We start from the raw sequence: 25,699 nt of genomic DNA, 5'->3' as shown, positions 1-25,699 counted from the left end.
GAATTCTTGTTTAACGATGAAGTCAATATTAAGCTATCATTTATCTTAAATTACCCGCCGCTAGGAGAACGGCCATCGAAGTTTAATTGATGATGTCACACCGTCGGTTCCGGTTTATTTCATCAGCAGCACTGTAAACATGACAAGTCACGAACAGTAAAGTTTGGAGCCGTAAAGACTTGAAGCCGTTTTTTCGCAAGAAGAAATTAAGAACAGAAGACTTCAGTCGAGTCGCAGACCAGGCAGACGGTACACATTTCTTCATACAAATGTCTTGAACCTCAATTTGTCATTACGCAAATGATGGATCCACAGCTTACATAGTCTTTTGTTTTCAGATGACTTGGTTGGGTCAAGAATTAAAAAACAAAAATTCTTCACATCTCCCCTTCGCATTAGTGCAATTAACAGCTTGACCGGAATGCATCAACCTATTTATTCGTAAAAATTTACCACATGCATATCTTTGATGCTCTTAGAATCTCATCAAAACCGTTCAAAAGACGGTATAATGTTAAAATTATTGATTTTTGAAGACTTGAATATGACAGAGTTCCACACCATGGCAACCTCTATAGATGGCGGGAATTTCAATTTTTAACGCTTTCAAATTAGTACTGAAGCTTATCTAGGCCGTATATCAACAGAATATTATGACAATTTTTTATCATATAATTAATCCTATCGTTTATCATGTAAAAAAAAAAAAATTGGGGTTGCGTTCCCCTTTCAGTATATTTCGTCATTAAAAAGGGGGACAGCGTCAAATTTACTGTGTACTACACAAAAAAATGTTTATGTAAAGCCAAGAAGAATGGTGACATAGCACAAGTACCACAACTTTAGGTTTATGCTTAGCGCTTACGGCCGTTGCAGTGAGGGTTCTTTAACGTGCCATCGCCTGGCCTCCATGTTAAAGACCCGTGATTCTAAATGCCGAAGGAGCAATGCTGTCTGCATTCAGATAAGGAATGATGGAAAACGGAATAATTCTGTGAAATATTTGTAATATGTAAGACTTATACATTGTACGGTACCAATTTTGATGCATCCGATGCGCATTTCGACAAATAAGGTCTCTTCAGTGATGCTCAAGCCGACAGTTTGGAAATTCGAAATAACAATAAACTTGTAAGAGCTAAAAGGAAAACTAGAGTGCCAAAAACTGGAGCCAAATTCGTCCAAGGATAGAGCTATGAATGAGGGAGATAAACCTTAATTTTGAAATGAAATTCTAAATTTCATCCCAGCAATTAAATATACATCCGTATTTTCAAGATAGTAACGAAGTACTTAGCTACTGGGCTGTAGAGGCCCTCGGGGACTAACAGTCCACCAGCAGAGGTCTCGACCCAGGGGTCGTAATGTAAAACTTATAAGGTATCAATTTTGATGCACCAGATGCGCATATATATAATACAAAAGGGGAAACTAAATGTAACGGAACACTAACGAAAATTATTTATTATATATAGTTATTTGTCATCAAATAGAAATATGTTGGTATCATTAAGAGAACAGAAATGAAACAAAATGAGAATTGTATAACATCACTACGAGGACAGACATTTATTTAGACTACATGTATATGGAAATTCTATTACATTGGTCTTTGAAGCAACTTAGAAAAATATTTGTACATATGTGCCCTTGACTTTCAACTTCTTTTTCTAAAATTAATAAAAAACAAAACAAAAAACTCCCCCTCTCAAAAATACACTCCACACCACAAACAAGATTATGGCCAGACCATGACGTGGTTACTAGTTGGCATAACAAGTATCAATCATGTCCCACTCGAGAATTGAGAGATTTATCAGAATCCGACATTTATTGTGCGTGCCCCCTCAGGACGTACCGTTTGTACTGGAACATTGATGAAGATTTGCATCACACCATGAATTTGATTTTACCAACAGCTTTGACTATTCTACCATTGATGATACATATGTAGTTAGGTTTTAAGTTACTTTTAACCTGCGAAAAAATTATATTAAAATTTAACCTGTGATAGAAAATGTTAAAATTCAACCTGCGATAGAGATTATTAGAATTTAACCTATGGTAGAGATTAATAGAATTTCGTCTACGATAAAGAATGCTACGATTTAACATGGTAGGCTATAACGCAAAAGATATAGAATGATTAGAAAATCTAAATCATTTATTAACAAAATAAAATGAATTCTTTATTAATTAACAAAATGAACTCAAACGTGAAATGATGTTAAAGCCTCTGTTATTTGCAAGTTCAATTTTATTAAAAACAATTCATGAGAAAATGTGCATTGCATACTTTATGTGCAGTAATCTGCTTGAAGATGAATTTTATTTTGCTTTGAGACTTCCTTTGTATATGCGTTATAGACAGCAATAAATAACAACCTGAATACCAATCAGGCAGTGTATCTAAACTGATTTAAAGGGAATAGAAAGAGGTTCAGATGAGTTTCTATCAAAGACAAATCGTTCTCAGGAAACTTCTTTCTACATCTTGTATTTGCAGTGTTCTCTTAATAACTTTTATATTACAGATACTCCGGTCGATATTAATTTGTCTTCGCCCCTTGGTTATGTATCTACGAAGATCTTTCGCAAATTATTGAAACATCGCGATTTTTTATTGGTGATTAAAGAGATGGAATAAAAAATGTATGCTGTTACAAGTTAACGTATGTTGAATACCGTTTGTGTAAACCAGATGAGCGGAACCAGATGATTTCACTTTTGTCTACACTAGACACGATTTTGTCAAAGATATTGACATGTTGAACAGTTAAAAGCTGTAGGATTCTTGATTGGTATTTCAATAGATTATTATCCTCAGTAAAACTCAAGAGTATTTCCCATAGTTTTGGGCCAATATTAGATTTTAATGGAGAGAGTGCCAAGAACGGCCTAACAATCGGTATGATGCACGACATACAACATTTGACCCAATGATAGGTTGTATTGACAAACTAGATCGTCACAACAACCATAGAATTGGCGAAATACTGACTTTAAACGAGACTGTTGAAACCCCATGCACCATCAACTTGTTTGTTAGAATTTGAAAACTGACCATAAGCAGAACAAGCTCTTGAGTATCGAATCAGTTGAGAGACATAAACACTATATGCAGGTGATGATGGAATATTGCTACATAAATATGGGAAGCTGGCGATGGAGAAACTGAAATCATCCCATTTGTCATAAGTTTGAGTTGTTTGTTTGCGTGGTTAACAATTCGCTACTATTTTTCTGGTAGAAATGTTTAATCAAAGAGTTGAGAAATCAACTTAGCTTTGTGTTCTGGTTCATGTCTTGATTTTCTAACCAGATCAAAAACTTCATAGCATACCTCACAAACACTAATCAACATTTTAGAGGACTTTTTTCTTATTTTGCTTTTCGCTTTGGGGTTTCTATATTGGAAAGGATATTGAGAAGGTGATTCACGCTCGTTCTTGTAAATTAAATTGATCTTAATCAAGGACATCCGCGACGCTTCTGGATAATATATATATTTTTCGTAACATATCGTGTATAATTCACTTACATTCTATATCGTTTCTACAAAATATTTTGGGGAATATTACCACGTAGCTTCATTTCTTGATTTTCTAACCAGATCAAAAACTTCATTGCATATCTCCTAAACTCAAATTAGAGAGGACCTTTTTTCTTATTTTGCTTTTCGCTTTGGGGTGTCCATATTGGAAAGGATATTGATAAGGTAATTCGCGCTCGTTCTTATAAATTGATCTTAACCAAGGACATATGCGACGTTTCTCAATAATATATAATTTTTCGTGACATTTCGCGTATAATTCACTTTTCTACAAAATATTTTGGGGAATACCGTATTACCATGTCTGTTATAGAGTTAGTGTATTTTGATAGTTCCTAGATGTTGCAAGAAAAAAATGTTATATTAGGTCAGCTCTTATGCATTTCTGTAAATTGTGTAAAGGTGTTGTAAAGAAGAAGATAAAAATCATTGGAACAATCCGGTATCGAACCCAGGACGCTTGCATTACTATTTATGCGATCTAACCACTGAACTACCTAGGTTGATATATGAAGTATTGTAATATTGCTACAATAAAAAAAAAATTAAACCTATTTCGGAAATTATTCAAGAACTTTTCATATCGAGGAGATAAAAAATTATTTTGGAGAAAACGTCAGCCACGTCGCGTAAGTCCTTAAAAATTAATAACTGTTGGTGAAATTTTATTATTTATACAGAACTGGGTTGTGTACTTTTTTAAAATACAGAAATACATAGAAAATTACGCATTCTGAAGTACAGTGTATTGGGTCAAGAGCTTGACTACACAAAATTGTATATTCATAAAATTATATGAAGAAATGTATGCCTCCCCGTATCCTAATTCATGGTTATCTGAGGTGAAAGATAAGTTATGCTTTCTAGGTTTCAATAATCTCTGGTATTCATACAAATTGTTAACAATCCCATAAAACGTTTTTGCAATAGTGAAACAAACGCTGATATATACTTTTATTCTAGATAGAAACTCATTCTTTGAAAAATATTCTAGATGTTTCGTTTAAAAATACTAGTCATATGTAATTTAATCTAAAAATACTAGTCATATGTAATTTGATCTAAAAATACTAGTCATATGTAATTTGATCTACAGTATTACCTTACCAAAACATAATCCGGAAAATCTTATTCACTAAGAATAGATTACATTCACATAGATTAGCCGTAGAACAGGGTCGTTACAATCGAATAGAACATGCATTACGTACGATTTGTAAGTAATGCACTTTTACATACTTAAGACGAATACAGCTGATTTTGGGAGTGCCTACAGTAGAGTTATTGGCGGAGTATATAAACTGAAAAGTATTATTTAATTATTTAGTCTTAGAAACAGAAAACAATTTTACAATCAATATATTTTTCTTTTAAAATTTGTGCGTAGGTGGTGTGTGTGGTATGTATGTGTTGTATATATGTGTTGTGTGGTGTATGTGTGTAGTGTATGTGTTGTATACATGTATGTGTGTGTGTGTGGTGTATGTGTGTGTAGTGTATGAGTGGTGTATGTGTGTGTTGTGTAGTGTATGTGTTGTATATATATGTGTGTGTGGTGTATGTGTTGTGTATGTGTGTAGTGTATGTGTTGTATACATGTATGTGTGTGTGGTGTATGTGTTGTGTATGTGTGTGTAGTGTATAAGTTGTATGTGTGTGTGTGGTGTATATGTGTGTGTTGTGTAGTGTATGTGTGTGCGTTGTGTAGTGTGTGTGTGTGTGATGTGTGTGTTTTGTGTGACCACGTGCACTGTACTCGCAGTATCATTATACGTGTACGTGGATGTTAACGTCTATAATCATTGAATACCTTTTATTATTTTTAATTGTATGTGGTTGTATTCAATTCATGCCTGTAAACCGTATGGTCTAGTGTCAATAAACTGAAATAAAAGTTAGGTGGTCTATGCATTACGTAATTTGGAAAGAAGGTGTCCCTTCTGGATACATTAGATAATATTTTACATGTACTTAAATATAGAGGTAACCCATATAGCATACCGATTTTCATACCTTCTAATTGTTCATGAAAGCCATAAATCAAATTATTGTCACGAAAAGTGAAGATAACGAACAGTGATCAATCTCATAACTCCTATAAGGAATACAAAATAGAGAGTTGGGCAAACACGGACCCCTGGGCACAAAAGAGGTGGGATCAAGTGCCTAGGAGGAGTAAGCATCCCCTGTCGACCGGTCACACCTGCCGGGTGCCCTTTGTCTTGATCAGGTAAACGGAGTAATCAGTGCACCAAGAACTGCCTAACAATGGGTATGAAACACGTCAGACAGCATTGGACCCATTGGTAGGTTGTTTTGGTAAACTAGATCATGATAACGACCACAGAATTTGCAAAATGTTGACTTTAAACGAGACTGACATGACTAATATTGATATCAATATATGTTTCTGTTCTATGACGACGTTGTCTGTCCTATAATTACCGTGATATTACCGAGTATAGGAAGCAATTAGGTGTGTTCAATATTAACATATCCATGAGAATACGAGTATTGTCACAAACTGCATCAAGATTGGTATCAATGTAGCCACATATTATGGTAATCCCATCTTCATGTAACGTCGCTCTATTATGGGTTCAAAGTAGAAAAAAATGTATTTCCACTTAATATATTTTAATGTAATCAATGAATAAAGAAAATGTGTATATTGCCACCTTTTTTAAAGATTTAAATAGTAGAACACACGTATGTCAATATCAGAAAATGGTACAGTTGTTGTTGAACAGAATAATCAAAATATGTATTAAAAAAATTTAAAATGACAAATTTCAAAGAAAACCGGTACTTTAAAAAATATATAAATTAATTGTGGGTATCAGTGGAATTTGATAGTTATATATAATGGAGAAAATACCTTAACAGGAACTATTGCCCTTGACAACCTTTTAAAAAATATTTTTTATTGGTAATTGTTGTTTGGTTGCTTTACGTCCCGTCGAAAATTGTTCACTCCTATTGAGACCTCGCCATTTGTAGGTGAAGTACTACAAACTTAGACATATGCTTAGGGATTATGACCGTAGCAATGAGGGTTATTTAACTTGCTAACGCCAGCCGCGACACGGGATCTCCGTTTTAAGGTGATACCCGAAAGGTCTATGATTCTCACTTCTAAATGCCGAACGTATAGAGAAGGAGCAATCCATACCTCTGTGTTTACATCAGGGATGTAACTGAATTCCTCAGAAATCAGAGGAAAACTGGTCAAAAAGGGAGGAAAACACCTCGCCCTACCTGGAAAAATATCATTTTTCTGCCACTATAGATCAAATCCAGTGTTTCATTTTTTCGAAAATTGAGCAAATCAGAGGATTTCCTCTGAAAAGAGGAAAAATCACATCCCTGTAATACATCCATGGCACTAGCGGGGCTCAAACTCGTGACCTCCCGGTTACGAAGCGAACGCGCTATCACTGAACTTTTTCAGTATCAAATAGCTTGTCAAATTCTTTATTTTACCCACTGAATACAATTCCTCTCAGATATATATTCCTATCATGCAAAACTTAAAAATAAGGAATATGAAAATATGAAAGCCCTATCATCATCCATTCAAAAATTATGATCAGGGTGGAAAATTTTACGGACAAACAGACCAAAATCTACAAGTCCCAAACTCTCAGATTACGTGGGCATAAAGCATAGACTTCTGCTCTTAAAAGTAAACACTTATTCCATGTAGTAAGAAGGGGGATCGAGTTAGTTTTGTAACAAGAATCCATTTTTACCTTATACAAATTGTGACCTTGACCTTTTGATCTAAACATAAATAGAGGTCTCTCTCATGTTACAGAGACTCATCACCTTGAGTGTCATTGCACAAACTTGGCGAAAACTAAAAGTTATCATTTGGACACCATTTTATGTAAAACATGAATTTATAACCTTGGTCACTGACCTCAGAATTAATGGAGGTGATTTGCAAGTGATATGGATTATTGTATGGATCGATTGATTGATGTTTCCGCCACACTCAACAATTTTTCAGTTATCTGGTGGCGTTCAGTTTTTATTGGTGGAAGAGAGAACTCAGATACAATGTACCTGGGAAGAGACCACGGACCTTCCGAAAGTAAACCGGGAAATTTTCTCACTTACCGACGCGAGCGGGATTCGAACCCACGCCAACCAGAGGTGAGAGGCCGTGTGATATTGTATGGAATTTCATTGCAAAAACTTAAGGAGTTTCAAAGATAAAAGCCGGAAAAGAAAGTGTGACAGAGACACAGACGGATGGACAGACAGACAACCAAAATTAATATTCCTCGCTTTTTGCTGAAAGTGGGGAACAAAATTTGCACACCCACAAACATTGACGATTTTACATTGAAGTGGTTACGGAATTCACTTTCCGCTACACCCAAAGGTTCGAAAAATACACAATTACAACTGTATGCTGACACCATGAGTTAACCGACTGACACCAGTCAGGTACATTGATATCTCACTGTCTGATTGATTGATTGAATATTGTTTAACGCCCCTCTCGAGAATCTTTCACTCATATGGAGACTTCACCACTGCCGGTGAAGGGCCGCAAACTTTAGACCTATGCTCGGCGCTTACGGCCTTTGAGCAGGGAGGGATCTTTATCGTGCCACACCTGCTGTGGCACAGGACCTAGGATTTTGCGGTCTCATCCGAAGGACCGCCCCATTTAGTCGGCTATTACGAAAAGCAGGGGGTACTGAGGACCTATTCTAACCTGGATTCCCACGGGACTCTCACTGCCTGGTACATTCAGTGTCTGATACATTCAGATGTGCATAAAATGAATTCCAATAAGTGGTGGTTTTATATATACATGTGTATATACAAAACCCGTTTCTATAAAACACCTAAATGTTTTATATATTACTTATACAAAACTGCCCATTTCTAATACCTATTCCTATCTCTCCCATAGAATGTAATCAATCAAAATGTCCCCATGACTATCATTGTCATCCATGTGTTTTTGTGATGGTATTAATATCATTATCTGTCAATTTATTATATTGACAGTATCAAATTCCGGGTATAAACGGATTAAGAACGACACTAATGTTTTAAATTAGACATGTTCATTTGACATATCAATGAGATTACTGTCACAGGGTACATTAAGATCGGTTTCAATGTAGCCACATATCAATTAAATGCAAATAGCACCTAAAGAAAAACGATGAATAGCGTAATAAACTTTTGTCATATGTCCAACCTATTATTTAGTTGGCATCTTAAATCCAATATTTTCTTTCATAACATTCTTAATATTCGCGATTGGATTCAGATCGGATGAATTAAGAGGCTACGAGAGTGGTATGATTCTAAGTCATTGCATACAGTACAGGGTAAAAGTAAGGATGTGAACTGTTTGATATGGTTTTACGTTTGAAACCAAGCTGTAGTATTTCTTTGCTTATATCAAATGATAAACACGAAATACTGAGGATTCACATTTAAATTAGTGGCTACAAATTTCCATACATTACCAAAAGTTTAATTGCATTAAAATGTAGTGCATGAATATGGTCCATGGAACGTTCTAACTATATATATTTTGCATTGTGTTGCGGCTTTAAAACTTTTCGATAAAGTCATCCTTATTGAGTGTATTTGGTATTGCATATTAATTTTGCTGATGTTTCTGAAAGATTTCTAATACTTTGTCAAATCATCGTAGCATTAACAAAACTAAAGCTGAAATTGTACGTGAAAGAGTCGTTACTTTTAATTACTTCTATTCTTAGCAAACAAAATACGTCTCAGCGGAATCAATCTTTGATTATGTTATTATCTTTGAAAACGTTGTCCAACTTCATAAAACTGTCAAATTATCAAGTAACATTACCCATGGAAATATCGGGCAAGATGCTCTAATTCGCTTGCTTCTTATCGAAATTACCTCTGGGACAGTTCCACAATTGGCTGTGAAGTGAAGCAATACCGTGTCGATGTGACTGAGTGCGTTGTTGCTGTTTTCACCGCGCAATGCCGGAAGGAATATTTTAATTGGATTTATCTTGGCCTTTATGATTTTAAATAAAAAATATATCTCTCTTCAACAGCTCTCGCAGGTGTCAACTACACTATTCATTCATTATCTAAAGTACAGTACAACCATGCCGTGGAGAAAACCAACCAGCTGCACACATGTCATTCCTAACAAATAAATAATGCTAGTTTAATTCCTCAGATAAGTGAAACATTCGGGTAATCTGAGGGTCCTTCTTAATCTTTATTGATTATTTTCTATAACTAGTTTACTGTATTCTACTTCATATATATAAAGATAAATGTTAGAAATAAAATATAACACGAGTTTCACGGGATATTGTAATGACTGTACACATTGATAAGGGTGGAGAGGAGGAAAACGAGCAGATGCACAACAATGATAAAATGTCTCCTTTTTTGTAGATATGGAAATTATCCGGGTTTGTCTTTATGAGAAAAAAAACCCATTAAAACATTCCAACAAAGTCACATCAAAAATGTGAACTAGTCAGTGAACATCCAAATCATTTCATATTTCAAAGGGAAATGTTATATAAAGAACAGGTTGCCAAGAGGAAGAGTGTAAAAATAACTTCTTTTGAAAATTCGGATGACAAGTTGTTACTACATTTCATAATGTTAGTTCGTGTCCTGATAAGGATTTGACGAATGCTTTTTTCGACCAATATTTTGGAAAATATAGTACCGGTATATTGATGAATGCTCCAGGGAATACATTTACGCAGTGATTTACATTCTCCGTGAACGGTTGGATGAAATTTAAACAAATGCAAGATCCTATTGGAATAATCACCAATTATTGAAGTTATCATTTTAGTGCGTGCTCTCAAGATATGCAAAGCCGTTAGTAATCCGCATTACTTCATATATTGGTAATTTTTTCCTATAGATTCTGAAGAGATTACCGAGCTTTATCGGAATCAGAAAAGCCCGTACTGGAAAAGTCGTGGGACTGCTTTTACTTACAGATGCTTTATTACCAAAAGCGTCCCACAGGAAAACATACATATTCATAGCATTACTTATAACATGGCATAATTTTGATCCGTAAATTATCAAGTCTCCCATACGGAGTGATATCACTAGAAATAACGTATCTGTTGCCCCCGGCAGTGGCCGGCGCTCATTCACTTTCCACAAAATTCGTCCTGCCTCAAAGAAAAGTTTGACTTAGGGGTGGGGCTCTGAATGTTTCCAAATACATTTGACCATCCCTGAAATAAGTGTCTGTTGGGGTGGGGTGGGGGTTGTTGATCCCGGGATCTCTGGTCCACATGGCACGCATTTATCTTGCCTCCAAGAACAACTTATATATGGTTTAGAAATGCTATTCTTATTAAACTATTTTCAAGACGTGACAATTCCTGAAATGAGAGAGAGAGAGAGAGAGAGAGAGAGAGAGAGAGAGAGAGAGAGAGAAGGGGGTAATCCCCGGGCCCATGATTCACATGCCACAAAATTCTCTAGACTCAATATGCAATTTTAGGGGATCTCAACTGTTCATAAATACATGACAAATTTTGCAATAACGACCGGGGTGAGGATGACCTTATGGGGTACTGAAATAGATGTTATTAAATTTGCCTTGTCTCAATGATTAAGTTCATAAATGCTTTTAAGATGGGACCTCCACGAAGCTTTCATCAAACTATATTTCCCCTAATGACCCCATGTTTCTATCTATTACGGATTTTAGATTATTACCATTCCATATGGGTGAAAAATTATCGAGCGGGACGTCAAACAATATACAACCAACCATTCTCTTTAGAGAAGTGAACAGGCATAGCCTAAATCCACATCTCTTTGCAAACTTCATATCAGGTTGTCACTTCGCTTGATCGAGCACGCAAATTTCACTCACTGGTTGGCCGTGTGGTTGAGTTTGGATGCAACCAGTGATGGTTTACGCTTCGACCGAAATATAACATTTACCTAACAAAAAAAACTTCTCGTAATGGTTAAATATTATTGTTAAAAAAGCTCTTCTAGAACCAAAATGCGTGCTTACTAATTTTTCCAATTTTCCGACTCCGTATTATCGAATTTTTTCCGGGACATAGAACATGTGAAAATGGATTAACAACGAGTAAGACTTTCTTGTGATAAATTTATGACGCAAATACAGGCATATTTGAGTAAACCGTCACCGGTTCCGACATTTCCACATTTTCCAGAATCAAACTCTGATCTCCGGGGGGAAAAGTGGATATAGATATTGTCCACTTCTCTAATGCGAATACCATTTTCCCAAAATTCCAGACGGAAATAGTAGACTATACAGTATTTGACCCCTTAAAATGTGCCGAAAACCCTTCATATTATTACAAGCTATTTCAGGGAATGTACATCCCCCTCCTAAAGACAGAATTAGAGGGAGGAATACCTAAAAGAAAAAAAAAAGAATTACACATAGTAACCCCCTCCCCTTAAAATCTCACAAAAGGTAGACGCATCCTTCCATTAAATCCTGATCTAAAATGTTTCTAAATGCATTAGGGTGAATTAAGTCAAAACTCTTAATTGGTTTGGTGATGAGGGCGGGCGGTTGGGCGTCAACAATTGGTTTCCAGATGATAACTCGAAAAGTTTACAATCTAATCAAATGAAACGTTGATATATTATTGGGTACCAGGTAAGGAAGACCCCTAATGATTTTGGAGAAAAATGGTCAAAGGTCAAGGTCACAGTGACCGAATATAGAATGAACATTTCAGAAAAATTTGGTTTCCGGATGATAACTCAGAAAGTTTAAATTTGAATCAAATAAAACTTTGATATATTGTTGGGTACTAGGTAAGGAAGACCCCTATTGATTATGGAGAAAAAAGGTCAAAGGTCAAGGTCACAGTGATCGAATTTAGAATGAAAATTTCAGAAATATTTGGTTTCCGGATGATAACTCAAAAAGTTTAAATCCGAATCAAATGATACTTAAATATATTGTTGGGTACCAGATAAGGAAGACCCCTATTGATTTGGAAGAAAATAGGTCAACGGTCAAGGTCACAGTGACCGAAAATAGATTGAAAACTTCAGACAAATATGGTTTCTGGACAGTAACTCGAAAAGTTTAAAACTGAAATTAGTTCTTCACAATTATAAATATGCCACATAATTCCTGACAATCAATCAATCAGTGGAATTCAAGACCCACAATCGTGACCTTCACCCGTTGAAGATCTTCCGATCGACGGCTTATATATTAAAATGCAAGTAAATGTACGACCGAAGACAGTCCAATGCCTTTCAAACCTTATTACCACATCAATCACAGATGTAAAATACATTCATAAGAATTTTCGTAATATGGGATAGCTCAAGAACCTAAGTTCTTAACAAAGTGAAACCAATCAAGAGATGGACGGACGAAAAGATAAAAAGACACATCAAATGAAAGATGAAGATAAAAAAACCGGTGATCAATCTCATAAATCCCATAAGCAATACAAAATAGAGAGTTGGGCAAAAACGGACCCCTGGACATACCAGTGATGGGATCAGGTGCCTAGGAGGAGTAAGCATCTCCTATCGACCGGTCACACCCGCCGTGAGGCCTATATCTTGATAACGTAAACAGTTATCCGTAGTCAAAATCAGTGCGCCACGAACGGTCTAACAATCGGTATGAAACACGGCAGACAGTATTTGACCAAATGATATGTTATATTGACAAACTAGATCGTTAGAACATAGACCACATATTTACGAAATCCTGACTGTTGAAACCCCTGTACCATCAACTTGTTTGTCAGTAGCTTGCCTCGATTTAAAAACTGACCATACGCATAACAAGCTCTTGCGTATCGAATCAGTTCAGATTGATTGTTTTGCTGTTTTCCGCCACTCAACAATATTTTAGCTATCTGGTGGCGCCCTGTTTTTATTGGTGGAAGAGAGAACCAAGATACAATGTTCCTGGGAAGAGACCACCAACCTTCCGAAAATAAACTGGGAAACTTTCTCACTTACCGGCGCGAGCGAGAATCAGTTTAGAGATATAAACTTCATATGCAGGTGATAATGGAATATTGCTACATAGATATGGAGAGTGGACGATGGAGAAGCTGAAATCATCCCGTTTCTCATCAAGTTGAGTTGTTAGTTTGCCGTTAGAAAATATCTAAGTATGAAGCAGAAGAGAATGACTCTGTTGTGTCTTTTATTTCGAGCTTGCAGGGATATATCGAATCGACATATGAATGAAAGTTATCATTGTAATTTGATAAAACATCGTTGATATATCTAAATGTCGTATTGATGGCCACAACAAGAGATTTTTTCTTTTCGCGTAGAAGTTTCTGAATAAATTCTGCTTCATATGAATATAAAAACAGGTCAGCTAACAAAGGAGCACAATTCGTGTCCATGGGAATTCCGACGGACTGTTGGAAGACCTGATCACCAAAGACCAAATAAATACACCCCAAATGTTGTGTGGGGGATACATGTACATCGACTGGCAGAATGTACAGAAATATGAAATAAATCTTCTTGAATGTTTTAGCATTATTGAGACGTTACCGAGTGGAGGTGAAGTACCATAAACAACCGTAGCATTGATCGAGGGTTCTTTAAATAAGCGAGCACCATAACCACCTGACTACCACAGACATGCATGTTTTAACTTCTACAGTCAGAAGTGATGTGAACGTTCCGCATGTTTGTGTTTTGTCACTAGTCATGACGTTTTCAGTAAGGGTTTCTACTATGCCTACGCACGATGTTTTCAAAGTTAAACGAATCAATCTGGATACACCAGGTGCACAGGGTTTATACAGTATACAACATTTAGTGAAAAAAAAGAAAATCCTCCGAGAAATTCTCCAGACAGCATTCGTCTACAGAGACTGATGCGAAACCAATATACCCCCAAACATCGTTTAAGAGGAGTGAGTGGGCTGGCTATGAATATTACATCATATTTATTTTGTATTGTGCCTGTGAAACGAATGAATAAAGATAAATAATTTGTGTGTTTGTAAATTGTACTATTTCAGTATCTAACTTAAAGGGTGTTACAGCATGTATGTACTTATGGGTCAGTGACTGAACCGAAATCACATTTATATTGCATAAGCTTGTCTTAGCCTCCTTCTTTAATGCTTCGAGTAAATTTGTATCTCTTTATAGATAATAATAGATGTTTATGTATCGATATTGGCTGTAAAACCTCCGTTCTCTTACAGCCATCACGGCAGAGTGCTACATGAATCCCCTCTCACTTTTCCACTTTTAAGGGAAAACAGAAGACTGATATATCATAAAGTTGATTTACTTCATGTTGATCATCTCACTGGACAGTGTGCATGTACAAGTCCTTTGATTGACAAATGTATATGAAGAAGGAGGGGGTACTGGAGAGAAAGGCCAGGTTACAGTGGTTACACAGGGTACTCTTGGATACAGATGGTCACAACTCTTTATTAAATGGACAAAAGCTGAATTATCGAGGTAAAGAATTAGGGAAGGGAGAGAGAAGATATCATAAGCGACATATTTATCTGGAAAATAACCTCGTTTTATAGTTGATTTTTACAAAAATGTTGTATTTCGCGCTCACTTCTAGAAATGTATGATTAATGAAAATATATGTACATTATTTATGTGAATCTTGTAGCAGAATTTATCATAGATTGTATGATATGTTGAAACAGTCCGCGCTCACGGGCGAATAAGAAAGAGTTGTTTGTTGTTATGTTTATACAGTGAATTAATTTTTAGCAAATGGGAATACACATAAAAATGTCGCCAGTACTTAATATAATGTTATTGTTTCGAGTGCCATTCCCTGCAGTCACGTGTCTTGTTTGTATGAAAATCCAGTAAATATTTAAAAAAATCCCCCAAAATTGAAGACCAGTTTTATTATTATGACAGTTTTGTGAGAATAGGTTTGGCAAATACACAAAACCAAGCTTAAGCAAAACAGGTTTGTTCTTTTATTAAAATCACGCACCAGTGTATGGTATTCTCCATCTTGCACTGTGAAACATTAAAAGTGGGATTCATTTCTTATCTTGCCTCTTTGTGGGGGCAGAGAAAAATGCTTGATCTCTGATTTGATAGAATGGTGATCTCTTTGTAATGTCTGATCAAGTGCAGAACTTTTAAAATTTTCAGTGACTCGTCAATTATCCGAGATACGTCGATAAACTTCGTTATTATGCTTCAGCGGTGTAGTAAATGGCATACGATATTCAAACACATCGTTAGAAGATTACCTTGTAAAATGTGTTGATTACAGTATGAGTAAAGTTTTCAACTTTATCAGATATAGATAATGTAAACATTGTATGTCAAAACGATAACCACCCGGAAATACACCTAAACGAGTTCTATTTCTCAGATTAATTGACAGATACCTTACAAAATAGTGAGCACAATTTAGTTGAATTGTTATCGATTGCAGCTATTTCCTAGGGCATAGGGCAATAATTGCGTTATGATTCACTTGCACGGGGTAAACATGATTTCTTCTTAAACGTCTCCATATCAGTGAAAGATTCTCGAGAGGGACGTTAACCAATATACAGTCAATCTTTGAAGTTCTTAAATATGGTTATTTGATTCTTTTTAGTTACTTATATCAAAACGTGCATGGGAATTGTGGGGTTTTGTCAGTTAGAATGTTAACGGACTGGGCTAAATTATTGATAGCCGTAGTAACAAACTCGAGATTTATTTACTGTTATTTCCATAAATGTCAAATGACGGGTTATTTGAGAACCCATGACTTACGTTTATACATGATATCTTATGGTTAAATCAATAGCTGATCAGTCTACCAAGGGGTGGCGAAGAGAATTTTACGAATCTTTAAACAGACATTGATCAACATCATAATTCGCAATAATTCAAAATTGAAATCTTTGGAATTTTTGAGAATTCTCATTTGATTTACACCACTTCTTGCATATGTTGTGGTAGAATACGTCTGAAGCGTCTCTGTCACACTATCGGAAAATATTTTTTATAGTTGAAGACAGCATCTCTGTGGTTTGAACGGGTTTTCCATAAGGATCTCTGTGAGTGCCACCTGTCTGTTTAATGTCTATATCCCGTGGCTTGGAATTACGCCATCTGATGTCATTGTTGTAAATACAGGTATATAAACTCACAATCTACCTACTCCTAAATATTAATTCAGTTCCAATTTAGTATCAATAACAATAAAGCAGATATCATTTACATGTTTTGCACATATACACTATACATGTATATACACTGTACCAAGCTTAGTTCCGCCATGAGTCAGAACCTCAATCCCGTGGACCATGACATTTACAATTTTGGTATAGGCCTTCCTACTCTATATCACTATGTATTTAATTTTTCTTACACGTGTGGTTGTAGAGAAGATTTTCTGAAAATTGGTCGATTTTTGACAGTTTTTGCCCCGCCCTTAAGGCCCCAGGGGTGCAGAAGTCCTGATATTTACAATTTTTGTTCTCCTTATCCCAAAGATGCTTCTTTCCAAATTTGAAAGGAATTGAAATAGAAGTTAGAGAGGTTCGCACCTGAAATTTGGAGTAATGTCAATTTTTAGGGAAGTGTATTTTTGATTTCTACATTGAAGGAGGATTAGAAAATTGAAAAGAAAAACTGGGGTAGCAACGCTTGTTATTGATCAAGAGTGTTCTGTTCTATAATGACCTTTTTGCACTTAAAATTAACTCCATATTTATTTAAACTTGATTTGTCTGTTGGTGTCAATACAACATAAGTAACACAAATCAATCATTACATAAAATAGATACACAATCAGGTCATCTAACACTACAGATAAAAACGGTTTAATACTAGTAATGGAAATAAATAATGACCATTTTGCACTTAATATACAAACAAAATCATGATAACAAAATTGAGAGTTTAAAAAGACATATTAGGAGTAATGTCCATTTCTAAAATTTCACATACTTTTCACGGTCTTGTCTTAAAACTTAAATTGGAACTAATAAAAAATGGGGGTTAGAGATCAAATGTTTAATTTACTGACGAAAATACAGAATTTTTATACAAACTTTCGAGTAAATTGATTTATACTTTTTTAAGAAACGGTGTTATGTTTGGAAAATTATATCAACCCTTTAATAAATTACAACATTTAAACTAGTTCCAAGTCTCAACTACTTGCATCATAAATTATAAAACTGAAAAACAAATATAGAAGTATAAAAATGGAAGATGTATTGGAGGGAACAGAAACCGTAAAATCATGCAGATTTAGAACCTTTTGATTAATCAATCCTTCCGCCACAAAATATTGTCCCTGCAAAACCTTTTCAAAATTTTAATTGACGCAAAATTTTGCAACTGAATAGGGTTCAGTTATAGATGACCGATGGGATCAGTAAATACTTAGTTGTAGCATCCTACACATTTGTGCTCAAAAGCTCAGGAGCTAACTTCCTTAAAACAGTTTTATTTTTCACACATTTAATAATTGACCATTTTGGTCCCACCCTGATACCAAAACCCCTACCCCATATACCAAGTTTGGTCCTACCCTCGGGTCAGAACCTCTACAATTTTGTTAGAGGTCTTCCTGTTCTACATCACGATGCATTTGGTTTTTCTTACACATTTGTGGTTGTAGAAGAGTTTTGAAAATTAGTCGATTTTTGGAATTTTTGTCCCGCCCATAAGGTCCCAGGGGTGCAGGAGTCCTGAAAATTACAGTTGATGTCCCCTTGTCCCAAAGACGCTTCATACCTAATTTTGAAAAGAATTGGAATGGTAGTCATCAAGAAGAAGTTAATATTGTTCAATTGTTAACGCACGACGACAAATTTAGTAATAAATGTTTTTCTTGTATATTTAAATTTGCGTTTATTTTTCCATTCAGTATGTTTGTAGTGGGGTTTTTTCCCACGCATGGAGCACGATTATAAAAAAAAGTTTTTTTTTTTAAATATCAATCTCTCAGACTCAAACACAAGAAATCGTAAACCTCCCTCGGACTGGCTGCTTCACTCATTATTAATATATTATATAGTTTTTCCTCTGTTTGAAGAATTATAAAATGAATGGACAGATTGCATGTACATGCCTAACAGTTTATACCCAGGGAATATGCAACAGTCGACTAATGATCTCATGTTATCAAAGTTTCCCTTTAATAAAAAATAAATAAATAATCATGTTTTGCTTTCATCCAAAAAAGTATGTGCGTTACATCACGGGTTTATTATATTGTATTAGATTAATTATCATAACAAGATACGTAACACATTATTGGATGCCAGGCAGCAGAGGTGGATATATTAAAATGCTTTATAAACATACCGTTTCGTCATAGAATATCTGAAAGAGAGCGATGATGATTCTACAGCCATCAATAAATGGATTTATGGCCAACTGACATCTTCCCCCACGGAACCATTACAAGTATATATGTAATTCCGTAAACACTTGCTAATCCATGCTTTTGATATTTTAACACATGGTTCTCATGATACGTGGTAAAAAATGTTTCAATTTTCGCCACAGACGTTAGTTATTGCTACATTTTATTTACCATTAATAAAAAAAATATATAACGAGAAGCTGTTAATAGGGCATTAAGAGGTTCATATCAATCTACGTTTTGTGGTTTTGTCAATTTTTTTTTATTTTTAACTTGAGGAGAATTATGAAGCTGGGTTATAGTGTTTGTTGTGCTAAACGTAACCGTTTTTGCTCTTCAAATTTGCTTACGATTTATTCGCATCAACACAACATAAAGCAATCAAATTAATCATTACATGCATCACATAAATACATACTCAAGTCTTCTAACAATATACATGTAGATATAGAAACGTTTTAAGTTGTAGACTGGAAATAATAATTTTTTTGCACTTAATATACAGAAAAATTCACCATGCATACTGTTTTGTATTTTGAGTAAAAAAAAAATATCAGGAGTATTGTCAGCTTTGAAGTAAATTTAAAATGGAAAAAAATATATCAACCCAATCAATGAATTCACAGCATTTGATTTAGTTCCACATCTCTACTTATAAATTACAAATTTGAAATACATGTCGATTGATTGATTGATTTTATACGGTTTAACGTCCCACTCGAGAATGTTTCACTTATATGGAGACGTCACCACTGCCGGTGAAGGGCTGCAAAATTTAGGCATATGTTCGGCACTTACGACCTTTGAGCAGGGAGGGATCTTTAATGTGCCACACCTGACGTGACAAGGGGTCTCGAATTTTGTGGTCTCATCCGAAGGACCACCCTATTAAGTCTCCTCTGACAAGCAAGCGGTACTGAGGACCTATTCTAACCCGGATCCCACGGGAAAAATACATGTCGAAGAGTATAAATATTGATAATATGTTGGATAAAACCCCTCGTCTCAAGCCACGGTCTGGAGTCCGCATATAGCTCTCTCCTAGAGGATCGTGCATATTGGCTGGTTGATTGATTGATTGGATCTTGCTTAACGTCTCGCTCGAGAATTTTTCACTCATATGGAGACGTCACCAAGACCGGCGAAGGGCTTCAAATTTTGGCCTATGCTCGGCGCTTACGGCCATGGAGCATTGAGGGTTCTTTAGCATGCCACACCTACTGTGACTCGGGTCATCCGTTTTAAAGGTAATCTCCGAGGACCCGTGACATTCACACCTGATGCCGAGCGTTTGGCGATGGAACTGTCACTACCTGTTTTAACGACTTAGGTTTTTCGCGGCCGGGATTCGAACCCCGGCCTTCCGCATGCCAGATTGGCCGGGGTTTGCGACGATGGATGAAACCGAAACTAATATTTTGCAGATTTAGAACTTTTTGATTCAACAATTCTTCCACTACAAAATGTAAGACATTTTCAAATTTGAAATATTTAAAAAACAAACAAAAAAACTAGGAGAATTGTTTTAGCACACTAAAACTGATCTCTCCCCTTTCAAGGACAAATGTCGTCAAATATGATATGAGACACACTGTCTCATCATAGTATACCCATATACCAAATATCAAAGGCCTATGTTAAAAGACAAAAGTTATCGTGGGCACAAAAAATGCCCCAAACATTTTATTATTTGACATTTACAAATATCATCAAAATATGACATGCAGCACACTTGAAGTTGTCTTATCGTTGTTTACTAACACATAAATATCAAAGTCCTAGCACAAAAATTCTTTCTTTAATTGTATCATTTGACCTTTACAAACAAGGTCAATGTCATCGAAAAAGGCACGCGACAAACTGTCTTATCATACATGTAACTATACCCACATACCAAAGTTATAGTCCGGACATTATTTGACTTCAAGGTCATCAAAAATGGTATGCGACACGGTTCAAGCCCAGTATTGCGATGGGCCGGTATTCCGATAGTCCGACATGTTGACCATCACCAAAAATTTTAATAGAGTTAAAATTTATTCATGTCAGGCATTATTTTATGGAAATTACCAGAAACCGCCAAAATCGACACGGCCTGGTAATAAATCAGACAATCAATTTCTGACAAAAATCATTCAAATGTGAACTAAATCAGAGAAACCCGGTATTTATGGAAATTAAAACTGCTAACTGGTGAAGTGCAGGCAAAATATGTAGTAAATGACCCTTACCATTGCAGAGAAATTCAACCAATGTTTTACACGGACGGACAAACATCATCCAGCTTTAAACCGGATTGCTTTGAAATCTGGCCAAAGAACATAACTTTTTAAAAAATAATTATTGCCTTTCAATGTTATGTTTAAGTCTCTCCGTGTCTTACTCCCTGACATGATAAAATTCGTACATAATTTTGAGATCTAACTGACTAGATCTTTGTGTATGAATATGAATTTAGTAGTCTATGAAATTATTATCTTCTGAAAAATCACTTGGCCAGAAAAGTTTATATTCACATGAAAGCTTCCTGAACTAGTACAGATTCAATTTTGAAAAAAAAAAATCATGGCCCTCCGGGAGTAGGTTGGGGTCACAATAGGGATCAAAGTTTTACAGGCGAATATATAGGAAAAATCTTTAAATATGAACCAAGATTACTCAGGTGAGCGATGTGGCCCACGGGCCTCTTGTATCATATGATTTAATGATTAGATTATACAAAGTCATTAAGTTATCCATGCCATCTTACATGTTGACATACCGGCCCGTCGGACTATCGGGCCGTCCGAATACTGGGCGGTCACCATGCGACACACTGTCTTATCATTGGTATACCCACATATCAAATATCAATTAAAGGCCTATGTCAATAGACAAAAAAGTTATGGCCCAGATAAATTTTGTATGACGAGTGGAAAAAGAATGATTCTCACTAAAACAATATGTCCCCTTGTGGGAAGGGGATACATAATTCAACTGAATAGGTTTAAGTAATAAACGCATGATATGCTTGGACGAATGAATGAAGTATGGAACCCGTACCTACGCATCATAGCATCCAGAGACCAAAACATGCCAAAGCCGAGGAGCTAACTTCCTTAACCAGACGTAATGAACATTATTTATGGCTGGAGTGCATCCATACAGTACTCATGAAGCTAATCTGATTGTACGCATTTTTAAGTACATGTAGCAATTTAATCATTGGAATTAATTTACAGTTCCCACGTGTTTGCCTTTGCTCATGAATGCGCTGCAGTTTTTAACATTGCGCGTTTGAATCTTGATAAATACATTACGTCTAATGAATTTTAACGACTGGGAATGAAATTTATTTCTTAAGTATTCACATTCTCAATGTTTTACAATTTGATACCTTTACAAATTGTAATGACATCTATTTCCTCATGAATGCACCGCAGGGGCGTGAATAATGCGCGTATCAATCTTAATAAATATAATTCATTATACCTATAGTAATGGCTAAGAATTCTGACAGATATGAAAGTGGAATGTAAATATTCTAACGCGCTTTATGAAGTATGTAGGTGTGAACTGTCGTGGTTCATACCCCCGTGAAAGGTGAAGGTGACTAACTGAACAATCTCATAACTCCTATAAGCAATACAAAATACAGAGTTGGGCAAACACGGACCCCTGGACACACCAGTGGTGGGATCAGGTGCCAAGGAGGAGTAAGCATCCCCTGTCGACTGGTCACATCCGCTGTGAGCTCTGTATCATGATCAGTGGCGGATTTAGGGGGGGCTGCGCCCCTTAAAATTTTCAAATTTAAGGTAAATCGTAGCATCTTATTTCGAAAAATGTACTAAACGATAAAATAAGCAATAATTCCTTCCACTCCTGGAGAAATAAATGACAAAATCTTTTGATTTCTTGAATTAATTTATTGGGAGAACTTTTTTTCCAAAAACCCTTAAAATTTGTGTCATTTTATTAATTTCATCTCATCAAAAATGATAGAAAATAGTACAAATGACTGGATAGGAAACATATTTCAAGCCCTATAAAACTTGTAAAATCCAGCCCCCAGACCCCCTGCCATCATAAAGTGCCCCCCCCCCTCCCCGTAACCGCAATTCCTGGATCCGCCTCTGGTGATCAGGTTAACGGAGTAATCCGTAGTTAAAATCAGTGTGCCAAGAACGACCTAACAATCGGTAAGAAACACGTCAGACAGCATTTGACCCAATGATAGATTGTATTGGCAAACTAGATCATTATAACGACTATAGAATTTGCGAAATACTGACTATGTGAAGCTGTATCTATTTTATTTCTATAAAAGGGCAGCTTGTGTTGTTTTGTCCCTAATTCGTTATCATATCTATGACCACTCAATTGATCAAACACTTTAAACAAAATTTTCATATACATTGATATCATCCATTCTCTTGTACTTTTAAGTAATTTGATACAATGATGAACATACATGTAACAGAATTTCTATTAACCTCTCCTTTGATTCTACACACCATGTAATGTAAAACTTAAAGGGTACCAATTTTGATGCACCAGATGCGTATTTCGACAAATATCTCTTTAGTGATGCTCAAGCCGAAATTTTGAAAATTCGAAATAACAATAAACTTGTAAGAGCTAAAAGGAAAACTGGAACCATCTCATCTGCTTTATGAGTCTCATTTTCATCCAAGTATCCTTAACCCAGACAGCCGCTTCAAACCTAGGACGTTGAAATACCAGTCACCGAGACACAGTGTGGGTACTAGTTGACACCGTTTCCCGGCGTTATCAGTAAAAGTCAAAGTCTTTCGCATGAGACCTTAAAATCGAGATTCCATTTCACGGTAAGTATTGATACGATAAAAAATCCATATTGACATAAAAATTTGCGGCATTTCACCTTGAGATTCAGACATCCCAATGTGAGGGAGAAATTCTTGAATAAGACGTAAAAGAATAAAAAAAAAAAAAAAAAAAAATACATGTATATACAAATGTTTTTGATGGAGACACTGTGTGTCATTGTTCTTTATCTTCACCTTTCATGTAAATTCTGAAATAATGTGTCAAAACTTTAGTAAACAACATGACGTCTCATTCCCCCCAAAATACACGAATTGCAGCAGGTACAAAAATTCATTCACGTCTTGGACAAAAACGAATTAGCGAACAAATCTTAATGTACAAAACATGGTTGTAAGTTATATGATATATTCCAGTTAATCATACATATAAAAAAAAAAAAAGAAATTAAATGTTGTAATATTCTCAGAATTTTGTTTCACAACAATTCCTTCACTGAAATGAAAATTATTAAACAAATTATGGCGAAGTAACTCGGTGCTCAGTGTTCGCTTGGTCGCCAGTTCGAGTCCCACTCGTGCCTTGTATTGTATTGTTTATTGGCTTTAAGCCTTACGACTCACCAACATATAGCCTTTTTGAGTCAAACCTAAACGTCAAAATAGGTATAGTAAATGCTCTTTCGTCAAACGCTGGGCATTTAGAAGCGAGAGTCGTGAGTCTTTCGGATACGACCTTAAAAACGGAGGACCGGAGTCGCTTAAGGCGTTAGCACGATAAAGAACCCCCACTGCAACGATCAAAAAGACCATGCAATCGATCAATCTTTATTTTTGTGACCCAACTGATTCACCAGAGTAACACATAAAATAATAATTCCATGTAATCCAGAGAGAGGGGCCGTACAAAGTAAACAAGTAAAAATCAAACATCAATGTGACTTAAAATAGTATAGCAGCACTCCAAAATGTTCCCCGTTTCAAAAGAGCGCTGGCATTACTAGTATTTAATAAGTGAATTAATTTCGCATTCGGTCTACAATAGTGATACTTTTGGATAGGTATAAATTTGTAGTACTTTATGTACAGCTGCTGATGTCTCAATATGAATGAAACATTATCTAAGGGACGTAAAAAACAAACAACAACAACCCGCAAACAAAAAGCTAACAAATGTATTCATAAGATTCAGAAAATATCATAGTTCTTGCACGGATATGACATCCATGTTTCCTACATTTTAGTTATAGAAACCACTATTTAATAGCCCGCGACCGTACAGACAGTATTGCAGTCTACCTCCATATAACCTCATATACACAGAAGAATTTTAGACAGTTTGAATAGTAATTCACATAGTACAAATCATTTAACTTCAAAATTCTGTTATCGGCCAATGTAAAAGTTTAAAATCCGAACTATCGTACAACTTTGAAGTCTTTCTGATTGTACTTCTACAATATCTCTGTAACAGTGAGTACTAATTAACGAAATTAGCGCCTTACCTCATCCACGTACCTCCCAGTCGTATATATAACAAAATAGAGCAAAATAAGACTGCCTGTTGACTGCCACACAACGTACTGTGTCCGCAATGACGTCGACCCAGCCGTGTACATTTATCCAATAATCATTTTAAGCTTTTCCCAACGATCTCTGAAACCGCCAGTATATGAGTATTTCTACGATACATTCTTAAATAATTAAATCCATACGTGCTTTTATTTTATTTTCGACAAAATCGACATGACGTCTTGTGTTCTTAACCTTTATCTCAGAGGAATCGAATTAGATTTATAATACACGTAGTAATATATATGTATTTATCTCAATTGTCACAGCTCGATTACAGTTAGCATTTCGATCAAAATCGGGGAAAAGAAAAAAGGTCACACACGAACACTCTATTTCAAAGACATGTTTCGTATGTAACAAAGAAAAAGGACTTGAATACATTCGAATTCAAAACTGGGTAATGTAGGT

General features: G+C 35.7%; 1 protein-coding gene across 4 annotated transcripts in view; it reads right to left on the bottom strand.

Annotated features, from left to right (window-relative positions):
- The window catches only part of LOC130050049 (G-protein coupled receptor 83-like), a 32,072-nt gene extending 6,652 nt beyond the window's left edge, over positions 1-25,420 (bottom strand). Inside the window, exon 1 of one of the 4 annotated variants that reach the window (XR_008798430.1) lies at positions 21,161-21,254. The gene's annotated coding sequence lies outside the window, so the exon portion shown is untranslated. Of the gene's footprint in view, positions 1-18,868; positions 19,014-21,160; positions 21,255-25,221 lie in introns of those variants that run through there. The other 3 variants (XM_056148579.1, XM_056148577.1, XM_056148578.1) reach the window with 3 other exon arrangements.
- Positions 25,421-25,699: the final 279 nt, after the last annotated feature.

Source organism: Ostrea edulis, chromosome 9, assembly GCF_947568905.1.
Source record: "Ostrea edulis chromosome 9, xbOstEdul1.1, whole genome shotgun sequence".
NCBI classification, from domain to species: Eukaryota; Metazoa; Mollusca; class Bivalvia; order Ostreida; family Ostreidae; genus Ostrea; species Ostrea edulis.
Note: the sequence above shows the minus strand (reverse complement) of the source record. Positions and strands in the feature narration are given on the sequence as shown.